The sequence below is a fragment of the Silene latifolia genome, chromosome 3 (assembly GCF_048544455.1).
Source record: "Silene latifolia isolate original U9 population chromosome 3, ASM4854445v1, whole genome shotgun sequence".
NCBI classification, from domain to species: domain Eukaryota; kingdom Viridiplantae; phylum Streptophyta; class Magnoliopsida; order Caryophyllales; family Caryophyllaceae; genus Silene; species Silene latifolia.
In genome coordinates, this window is record NC_133528.1 from 82,239,520 (window position 1) to 82,250,979 (window position 11,460).

Genomic DNA, 11,460 nt, shown 5'->3' on the forward strand with positions numbered 1-11,460 from the left:
TTAGGAATTATTATCCAGAGAATTCTAGAACATTATGGAACATTCCGACTTGGCATTTTAAACGGTTTATAGAAAAATGAAGCGGTTTTTGACCCGGACTCCAAATGAACTCTAATCACTATCAAAACGACCGTATCGGTGCGTAGATGACGACCATAAGGTTGACTCGAGTGTTTGAGCTATCACTTGTTGATGAATTTATGAACTGTCATAAAATCGTTCCGCGTATCAAACATGCGGCCCAATCATCACTGGGTGTTTGGCGGGAGGTGCAGAAATGAGGTATCTACACACATACTCTCTTCCACATGCCACCTGTCTCTCATCACAAAATTAGGCATGTGACGGAATATCCGTCACATAAGCTGGGTATTGTTCACCTTTGTGACGGATTATCCGTCACAAATTACTGTGCATGTGACGGATTGTCCATCACAAATCACTGTGCATGTGATGGATATTCCGTCACAAATGGCTGTAATTGCGATGGAGTTGGGACGGCTATTCCGTCACATACGAGTGCAGCATTTTTTAAAAAACCAGCAGGTTTGTTGCTGGCCACAATGCACGTGACATTGTTTCAGTAAAATCTGCAATATATGATATAAATACGTCAACCGCAAAGCGGGAACCAATTTCAAAGTCGACCGCAAAGCGAGAACCAATCAACAATACGTTTCATACCAACACCAACACCGTCATCCTTGAATTTGTCTCTACCAAATGGAGGCGGGCCACCTGAGCACGTAGGGGGGGGGGGGGGAGGGGGAGTCAATCCAAACTTCTTAGCCAAGAACGCATCAATGCTATCTCCTTTGTGCTTCTGGGTCATCATTTGCATATCCATCCTACCTATTTTCTCTCGCAATTGAATATTTTCCATTGTGACTCGAGAAAGCAAACTAGGTGAGTAAGAAGAAACTGAGTGACGGCCAATCCTATTAGCGGGAGGATCGTACAACTCCGGTGTCGCTGACCCAGTACCCCACACGCACAACTTCTCATCAAAGCCTCCAGCGGCATTATAGTAGGACTCGTACGGATCTGGTCGCACTCCCCGAGGCATTGGCTGGTTCATTAGTCGATGGTACCCAACCTAAAAAAAGTAATAAGTAAGGAAAAAGTGTTAGATAGAATTTAAATTGAATAATATCTTACTAATTTATAAAAAAAACATAAGAAGGCTAATTTAGCCTCTATTGACATGCGAAGTGGTCGTACAAATCATTTTTTGTAATTAAATCGATTAAAGAAACTTACGTCGGTCTGTTCTGCTCGAGGGTTAATCCAGTTACCATGCTTATTTTTCTTGGACTTCTCCATGAGCTGGTACGGTGTGGCTTCAGGACCCTGAAAAAAGTATATGAAAAAAATATTATTAAAGATCTACAATCGTTAATTCTTTGTTATGAGAAAACTAGGTTATGAAATACACTAAGAATAAATTATGAAATGAAATAAGAAAGTTTATAAATTTGGGAACTCAAATGTACTTGCCAATTCCTTAAAAGCCAAAATTGCATTCTTCCTTCTGAGAGTGTGGGTTGCTAATGTTTTCCCATCTTTCGATCCCGACCTTCTATTTGCCTTATTTATTTCAGAAGTTTAGCAAATTCGGGATTCTCTACTGGCCTTTTCTTCAATCTCTCCCAATATGTGACACAAAGCCAATTCGGCTTATTCTTTGCGATGACGTCATTGCCGATACACTGGGTAATCCGCCTCTTGACCCGGCTCTTCCACTCAGTCCTAAGGGGATATCCTACTTTGTCGGCCCGAACACTATCCTGAAATTACAAAAAATGAATTGTGATTAGAATAAAAATAAAAATTATTATTAAAGAATAGAAATATTATTAAAGAATGAAATTATTATTAAATCAAATAATTATTTTTCAGCAAAATACGTATTAACGAAACCTGAAAATATTGCCACATCCTCTCTCGCTGCTCATGAGTCGCCTCAGACCAATTAGTGACGTACTCCACGTATGTATGAGCGAATGACTTGGTCAAATAATCGCGGATCGGCTTGTCCTCCCACCTTGAAATTTAATATATTAGATCAGATCATTTGAAATGAAATTATTTAAAGGCAAAATTGCAAAATACTACCTATTATAGTTGATATTTTTCAAAATATCACATATTATACTTATATTTTCAAAGTATAATATGTAGTATTTTGAAAAATCTTGACTATAATGGGTAGTATTTTCAAATGCACCATTATTTAAATAATATACAAGAAAGTCAACAAAAAATAAAATTAAAAACATTACTTACCAATGACCTATGGCAGGGTCCTCTGATAGAACTACTCGCATGTCCTCTGCCTCTGGCTGTGGCTGTGGCTGTACCTCCTCCTCCTCCTCCTCCCGGTCACGTCGTCCATGACTACCACCTCCTAGCATCCGTCTAATGATGCCTCTAGCTACCATAATTACTAACTATAAATATTCCAAATTGTTAGTCAAATATGTGATATATAAATCCCGCAATACATGTCTAAATCACACAAGAAAATAAACAAAAATAAATCACACAATGAATTGGATTTAAACTAACATTACATCAAAATAAACATCATAATTTTTACACAAATGGATTAACATTATGTTAACTAAAAAAAATGAATAAAATTATAACTAATCTCCCTCACTATCACTATGAGTATCACTACGAATTAAAAGAGGTTAATCGTCTGAAAAAAGCATTCCGACTTCGTGCTCTTCTTCCTCATTTTCCCACTCTTCTCCCTCTTTTTTTTTCTTCATCATTATCTTCATCCTCTTCGCCGCTTTCTATAACCACTTCGTATTCATCTTCACTCCCGATGTCTTCCACCAAAATTGGTGAAATTGAATGATCATTGACAACATCTTCTTGAAAGTCAATTTATTTAACAGGAGCGTCGACATGTGATCTTGCCTTGATTTTAAAAACCGCAGACCATTGCTGATTACCTTTCTTAGTGGTTGGATAAGGAGAATAACAAACTTGATCGACTTGATATTCTAACACAAAAGGATTATGTCCGCGAAGTCTCCTTGCTTGGTTTACATCTACAAGTCTGTATACCTTATCGATATTGAGTCCTTGTGGAGAATTATCAAACCAATCACATTTAAACAATATGACCCTACAAATCCTTTGACCGGTATAATAAGCAAGCTCAATTACTTCATTTAGGATTCAATAGTAGTCCAACCCTTCTGTGGAACTTACACAAACCCCATTGCTTAAGGTAGCTTTCGGAACATCAACCTTCTCCTTAAAAGCACGAAATTTATAACCATTGATAGAATATCGTCTCCAGGTCCTCACCCTGTTACTAGGACCCATTGCTAGAGTCTTAATTAAAGGATCCTTCAATCTATAAGCCTATTCAAAAAGAAATGTTTTAATATAATGTGTTATAATTTTCTCATTCTTAAATAAGTAATATGTAGTTGTCTATTTTAAATAAAATGTATCACTTACTTAACCATTTCGTAAAACTTTTGTCATGTTTGCTCCAAACGTCATCCGACGAAACAACGTCAAGAAATATTAGTTTGATATGTGTCTCAAATTCCCTATATCAATAACATGTTTTTGTTATATATTATTTATAATTTAAGCCAAACATAATAAATAAGAATGAATTTAGTAAAGATGACGTAACTTACTCTTCATAACGCTCTAACAATTTTTCACAATTCCTTAGCACATAAAAGTGAGCTTCTTCTAACTCTTTCTCATCCAAGAATCTCTCAATATATTTCCCGGTTGTAGTTCCCATGTCATCATTGAATAACGTGGGTAGTTTTGAATTTAGCTGGTAGTCTAAATACAAACGAACATCCAAGTCTTTTGCTTTTGTGTCAATATGAACTTCAAAATATAAAGATCAGAAATTGGAAATTTCCTCTAACAAAAAAGCGTTGCATATGGAACCTTCCACCCTGACTTTGTTGGTAATTTTTTTTTTTCAAATGATTAAGGAACCTAAAAATATATTGAATTTGTAAATTAATAATTAGTTATTATTTTCATTCCGAAATAAATGATTAAAGGAGTAAATAAGTGATATATTACCTCTCAAATGGCATCCATCGATATTGAACAGGTCCTCCAACTCTCGCTTCATAAGGTAAGTGAATGAGCAAATGCTCCATGGAATTGAAGAAAGATGGGGGAAATATCTTCTCTAACTTGCATATTATTTCCGCAATGTTTGACTCTAAACGTTCCATAGATTCAACCTTAATTGTAGATGCACATAAGTCTCTAAAAAATTGCCTTATCTCCGTTATTGCAATCCAAGAAGCCGTCGGGAGCAAATGTCTCAACGCAACAGGTAATAAATGCTCTATAAATACATGACAATCATGAATTTTCATCGAATGCAAAGTGAACTTCACATGATCGACACACCTACTTAAATCTGAAGCATAACCATCCGGGAATTTCAAAGAACAAACCCAATCACACAAAGCCTTCTTTTCAGCAGTTGTTAAAACAAACCTAGATGTTGTAGGCCGTTTAAAGCAATTTTCAATAGTCAGCTTTACCTTTAGGTCCAAATGTAGTTTTCTTTGGTACATTCATCACTGTGTTGATAATTTGTTCAAAAACGTTTTTCTCAATGTGCATAACATCTAAGTTGTGTCGAATCAACAACGTTTTTCAGTAAGGAAGTTCCCAAAATATGCTTTGTTTCCACCAACCTTCCTTCTTGTCTTTCAATCTTTTTAATTCTTGATCAGAATCATCAACTATTTTTGGTAAATCTTTTACCGTATCCCACACCTTGTCACCGGTTAGTTTCGCTGTAGCTATGTGATTATCGGTTTTCGTCTTCTTTAAAAGATGCTTATAATTATTGCGGAAAGGATGATCAGGTTTCAAGAACTCACGGTGACAATCGAACCAAGAAACCTTGCCACTATGTTTTAGCCAAAAAGATTTATGGTCTTTTTCTTGACAATAAGGACAAGCACGGTACCCAGTTGTAGATCAACCGGAAAGCGTACCATATGCAGGGAAATCATTGATCGTCCACATTAATGCAGCCTTTAATTGAAAATTTTGTTTCTTAGAGACATCGTAGGCGTACACGCCAGTTTCCCAAAGTTCTTTCAACTCTTTGATTAACGGTTGGAGGTAGACATCCAAATTTGCCTTCGGGTTCTTAGGACCTGGAATGAGCAAAGATAAGAACATAAATTGTCTCTTCATGCATAACCAAGGAGGTAAGTTTTACGGAGTGACAATCACGGGCCAACATGAGTAATTCTTCCTAAATTGCCCATAAGGGCTAAATCTATCCATACACAAACCCAACCCATTACGAGGCTCACTTGCAAATTCTGGATGCTCTCTATCAAAATGTTTCCGTGCTTCTCCATCACTTGGGTGTGCCATTGTCCCACTTTCTCTTAATCGAGAGTTTTTATAGTGCCAACTCATCTCACCTGCTATGTGCTTGGTTACATATAGTCGTTGTAACATTGGTGCAAGCGGGAAATAAGTTAGTGGTTTACAAGGAATTCGCCTCCCACTTTAATTCTTTGCACTCTTATACTGAGTTGCATGACACTTTGTGCATTCCTCAAGATTAGCATTTTCCTCTCAAAAAAGCATGCATCCAATAGGACACGCATCGATTTTCTCATGGGGTAGTTGCAATCCCTTAAGCACCTTCTTAATCTCATTAAAATTGCGCGCCATTTGATTACCCTTTGGAATAATGTCACCAATGAAGGACATAAAACCATCAACGCATCTAAGAGATATGTTGTTCTCACATTTGAGTGTTACCAACCTAGCGGCCGCTTGCAACAAACTCATATTACTTCCCTTATACACTGGTTGTTCGGCTTGTTCTAGCATTTTAAAGAAGGAAGAAATTTGGGAGTTTGGGGTTTCATAACGCACTTCTTCATCGCTAAGGTCATTGGGATTAAGTTGATCTTCCAATATTTGTTCAATATTATCGCGTAATGCATTTTCTACCATCTTCCGGTAAGGATTTCCACTAACTACGCTACTCGTACTTTCTTGGATAGGCAACTTCTCACCGTGGTGCGTCCATACATAGTAATTATCGGCAAAACCATTCGAGCAAAGATGACTTAGAACATCCCTCTTCCCTCTATAAGCTACGTTCTTACATTTCTTACATGGACACTTCATTTCACCTACATCCTTATACACGGTACTTTGTTCCGCGAATTCAATAAACTCCCTCACACCCTTTGCAAATTAAGCCTTGGGTTTCTTTTTTCATCTAATCTTTCATACATCCACTGTCGTTCTAATCTTTTTCATGTTATGTATCTACATTTCAATATACCTATGTTATAAACAAACAATAGGAAAACAAGAATAATAACAACCAAAAATACACAATAAATATTATCACACAAATATATAACTATTGTCAACAAGTACCCCATCTTCGAATTGGGTCTTTATCACTCCAACCTAGACCCGTCAATGTACGTTTCAAGTCACTAGTAAACACACACCTGTTATTTATTAATGAGGCAAAAATTCGGCAGCAATTCCGCTCAGTTCTCCAAATACACAATGTAGAATGAATAATTATTCCACATACGTATTTAGAGAACATTACAGGAATCGTCACCAAACTCTTTCGCCATTAATAAATCACAAGTACGTATTTACTACCTAAGTGACTTGAAACGTACAAAGACAGTCCTAAAACGGGGACTATTCAAGAATTGCTCCTAATGAGAAATTCTTGAACGGGTACTAGGCCAACATCAAAACCAACAATAATTTGAACATCAACAATAATAACAATGGCTAGTAATTTTAAACCGATTTCAAACTTACAATTTATATTCTAGTAATTTCTAACTAGCATAACAATTTGTAAATTATATTTTAAACCAATTTTCAACATTTGACATTAGTTTATAATCATTTCTAACTTACAATTTATATTCTACTAATATATTACTAATTTCTAACTTATATTTTTAACCAATTTACAACATTTTTGACCAATTTACAACATTTTACTAATATATTAACTTTTCTAACTAACATAACAATTTCTAAGAAACATTTTAAACCAATTTCCAACATTTGACATTAGTTTTATAACCAATTTATAACTTACAATTTAAACCAATTTCTAATCTATAAATATTATTAAAAGGGTAAGATTTAAAAGCCACCTAAGCATAGACTAAATGTCACCTTACATTTGTAAATGCCACCTTGCGCAACTAAAAATACACGTTACCACCTCCACACCCTATGGACTTCGCTATCTCCTCCTACTCACAATCAACATATACTCTCTCCTATTCCGAATAACTGTCCCATTTGCCATTTTCGTCTATTCACATAACTGTCCCATTTGCCATATTTGGACATGTTTTTTTACTTTCCTACCCTTGGCTCTTTTCTTTAATTACCACCCCTAAACCATCATATTCAATACTTTTCATTATTTAACTCCTATATTCTTACCCTGTATACAATACTTTTCATTATTTTAACTCAATTCCTTAATTTTCGTGCCATTGTCAAAATGAGACAGTTATTACCATCTCCCCCAATTTGACCTCCACCAAGCTGATGAAGATGGTGACTTCGGTGAGCCCTCTCGACGCAGCTATTGGTTTACATCCTATTCAGCCCATGATCTTGGTGTACGACCGCCTGGTGCTACTTATGTGCGGGGTTGGTGGCCGTTCCGACTAATCAAAGGTGTGCTTCCGCCTTAAATTTATTGCGCCTTTTCAAGTTCCCCTTCTTACTGTTACTAGCTCCGACATTGATGGCACTCATTATTGTCATCCCTTTGCCTTCCCAAAATGATTTCCCCATACAATATGATTAAATACTTCTATAGAGTATATAATCTGAGTTCCTGTTTCTCTCTCCATTGTTCATCAATGGCTGACAACTCACTTCTTCTGCCGCTCTTCTTAATTTCTTAATAAATCCCACCATTTACTTCTGCACCTCTTATTTTCATTTACTTTTCCATTCAATCGATTTCAGGTACTCTTCACTTCTTTACTTATTAATTTCTATATCAATTACCCAAATTTTTGATTGTGTTTTCAACTAATCGATGTTGGTCTGTTTATTGTGTTTGTAATTAGTCGGTCACCACGGATTTTAGGCAAGTTGTTGAAACTATGGTTAGTGAAACACAATGGTGACTGTGATTATTTTCACAATATTGATCTCCATGGTATAAAATGTGGAGTTTGATCAGTCTATTTGTAATGAGTTAAGAAGATTGATTTCAGAAGCATGTCAAATTTCGTATTAAATACACTCCGTTTCTATTTGTATATGACCTTCGTTGTTAGTTTCTATATTCCCACATATGCTTTTTACTGATGAGGAGTCCATTAGTGAGTATAAAGGTGGTTCATTTAAACGAAAAACAGGTTGAAATGGTAAGTAAGCGTGTGGTCATATTTTTGCATCAGTATATCATCTCACCCAGTTACCGTATATGGGAACTTATTACCATGGCATATATTCTACCGACTCCATGTTGTATGTTACTGTGTGCATATTTCCAAAGCATTTTCGTTGCACTTTGTATTTTGCTCATGTGGCCACCATATGATGTTATCTTGGCCTATCAAGTCTCCATCGTCATACCTGTATTAAAGCTCAAGATGTCAATGTGTGGTCTTATTTTTGCATCAGTATAGCATCTCATTAAATGGGCCCTTTGTTCTAAGAGCCATTTCCAAATAGTTACTAATACACGTGACATTATCATATCGACCTTAACTACTACCCAACATCCCAACGTCGGGAGTCAAAAGCAGGTAATAACCATTCCTCAATCCTCATTGATATACAAAGTTCTGAACTTTAATGGTTGTTTTACGTTAAGACGTTTTTAACTGGCACAAGTGAGCAGCCTAATAGACCACTTGCCCTGTAATCTGTTTACAAGCGTTCAAATAACAAGTGGAGCGAAATTTACTCGACACTACCTTTGAAGCACCTTAAACATCTAATTTTAGGCATATTTCCAATTATTTGTTTCATTATGGTCTATTTAACATGTCTACTGACCTCTTTCACAAAATTTAAACCGACAGTTTTGATATGGAGCGTGGTCATCGTAAAAGAGGCCTTCCACGTAAGGTGACAAGTTCCAACGACTCAAGTTTGGTCACCCCCAACATACACCTCGCGGCCGGTGGTATTGAGGAGTGAAGACAACGCAGGTGGTCCTCTTCTGCCATTTTTAAAAATTTGTTGTTCAACATACCAATTGCAAACATGCTGTTCTTATTTACTATCTTCCGGATGCAAGGCCGGCATTTGATGGCATGGACATTGAACCAACTGTCTCTCCGACAATGAGCCATTTTTCGAGTACCTCAAACCTTTCAGCCATTTTACTGGCAAAAACAAATTGTGACATGACAAAAAATAATTGTGACATGGCACAACCTAAACACACAGAAGTCTAGCAGGCGTCAAATTAGAACAGGTATCACTTTACGGGAATATCTGAAACCAATTTTCATCTTCGTTAATTTCTCCACAAACATTCTTAAATGTCATGTGTAATTATTAACTAATTAGTAAACATTCTTAAATGTCATGTGTAATTATTACGAAAATATGTCACTTCCCCTTCTTTAAAACGCCATTATAAACAATAAAGACGGAAGGTAAAATGGGCAGGTTTAGACTTCAGTTCTCCGGATAACATTTCATTAACTAAGTAATTACTGATAACATTACATTACAATCTTTTCTAAATATCAATGAAATTATGTGCTGGTATAGTGGTATATATACATGAATGATAGTTTGAATTCCTGGCTTTTGTTTGCATAGTTTGAAATCTAAGTTTTTGTTTCATATCTTGAAATTTGTTTTCTTTGTCGCCATTACCATTTATTTTACTTTGTTTCTCGCACTAACTACTTTTCAATTTTGTTATTTATGAGTGACAGATGATACAATTTAAGTAGTTATGCGAATTTGAGTCGTACATATCATGCAATTTTGTTTGTTTGATTATACAGGTTGACTTTTGAGAGCTATTGAAGTTTTTCGTTGATCTGCACATCCGCATCATCAAGAGTTCAGGATCAACAGTGAGTGAAGAACGAGCATTGATGAAGCGAGAGGGGACAAAAAAATCTAACCTGTAATTACGCTCATAAAGACGCTCCTTATCTTGAAGGTTGGATGAAATGGAAACTAAGAAGTGCTTCAAGAATATATGGAAAATACGGATTGAGAAGAGGAAGTTAGCATGGTCAAGTCATATTGACGGTTGATCTTATTCATTTTACTCCGTCATCAGTCGATAATGACGTAACTTTTCGGCATGCCTTCACCTTAAGTTTACATTTACTCTTCTCTTCCTCGTGACAATACTATTGCTATATATTGTAACATCAAAATGACATGTGCGTTTTGTTTTTTAGGGCTTGCTTGGAATGAAAGTAATTATTAAGGGAGTAATAAAAGCTAAAATAAGAAGAAATGAGAGGAGATTGGTGCTTTGTGGTGGTTGTGGAGGGTGGAAAGAGGAGGTGAGGGAGGAATTATTACCTCTATATGGAGGTAATTATTACTTGGAGGGGGACGTGGGTAACAATTACTCCCTTAATGGAGGGATTATTAAACTATATTTTCCGATTTCTATCCATTTCTATCTCCAACCCCCATCCCTTCCCTCCATTTTTTAGTTCATTTTATCTCTATTACTCCCTTAATCATTACTTCCATCCCAAACAAGCCCTTAATCATTTTGTGTTTTTCTTCTAATGTTACTAATGCAATGTGGGCTATTTGTTTTCCAGGTTAAATCATCTTTAATTTAGGAGGATATTAATTAGATGACATGTTTTGGGTTTACGATTGTTGTGCAAGGTTAATGATAAGTTTGGAATATATGATGAATGATTATATTGCATAGGAATGATCGTGCTTTACAAGGTTGTATGACTAGCTATTTATACAAAAGAGCAATCTATCTATTTCTGGTAAATACAAACTAACAGCTATAATATATTACATATGAGGAATGAATCATGGCAAATCCCATGATTGAAGGAGAGGCCAACGACTCTCTTGAGTGCAATGGGCTGATTTGGATATGGGCTGCTATTACCCCCTCTCAAGTTGGAGCGTGTAGTTTTGAAACGCCCAACTTGGATAGTAGCTCATCAAATGGTATGCGTCCGAGGGCTTTCGTGAATATGTCAGCGAGCTGAGATTTTGTGTGCACGTATTTGGTTGTGATTGTGCCTTTTTGTATTTCGTCCCGTATGAAGTGACAATCAACCTCAATATGTTTTGTCCGTTCGTGAAAGACCGGATTATTTGCTATGTGAAGGGCGGATTGATTGTCGCAGTGTAGATTAATAGGCTCGGCGTGAGATATACCCATGAAGGTTATTAAGCTCTTGAGCCATTTTAATTCACATGTTGTAT

At 36.2% G+C, this 11,460-nt stretch overlaps 1 long non-coding RNA gene across 3 annotated transcripts; it reads left to right on the forward strand.

Annotated features, from left to right (window-relative positions):
• Nucleotides 1-7,242: 7,242 nt before the first annotated feature.
• On the forward strand, nt 7,243-10,904 carry LOC141646153 (uncharacterized). Of its 3 annotated transcripts, none has more exons than XR_012545384.1 (3): nt 7,243-7,731; nt 9,099-9,496; nt 10,041-10,904. It is a non-coding gene; the product is annotated as an uncharacterized LOC141646153 (long non-coding RNA). The 3 variants fall into 3 exon arrangements; XR_012545382.1 differs by lacking the exon at nt 7,243-7,731 and adding an exon at nt 7,738-8,028; XR_012545383.1 differs by lacking the exon at nt 7,243-7,731 and adding an exon at nt 8,040-8,819.
• The last annotated feature ends 556 nt before the right edge of the window (nt 10,905-11,460 follow it).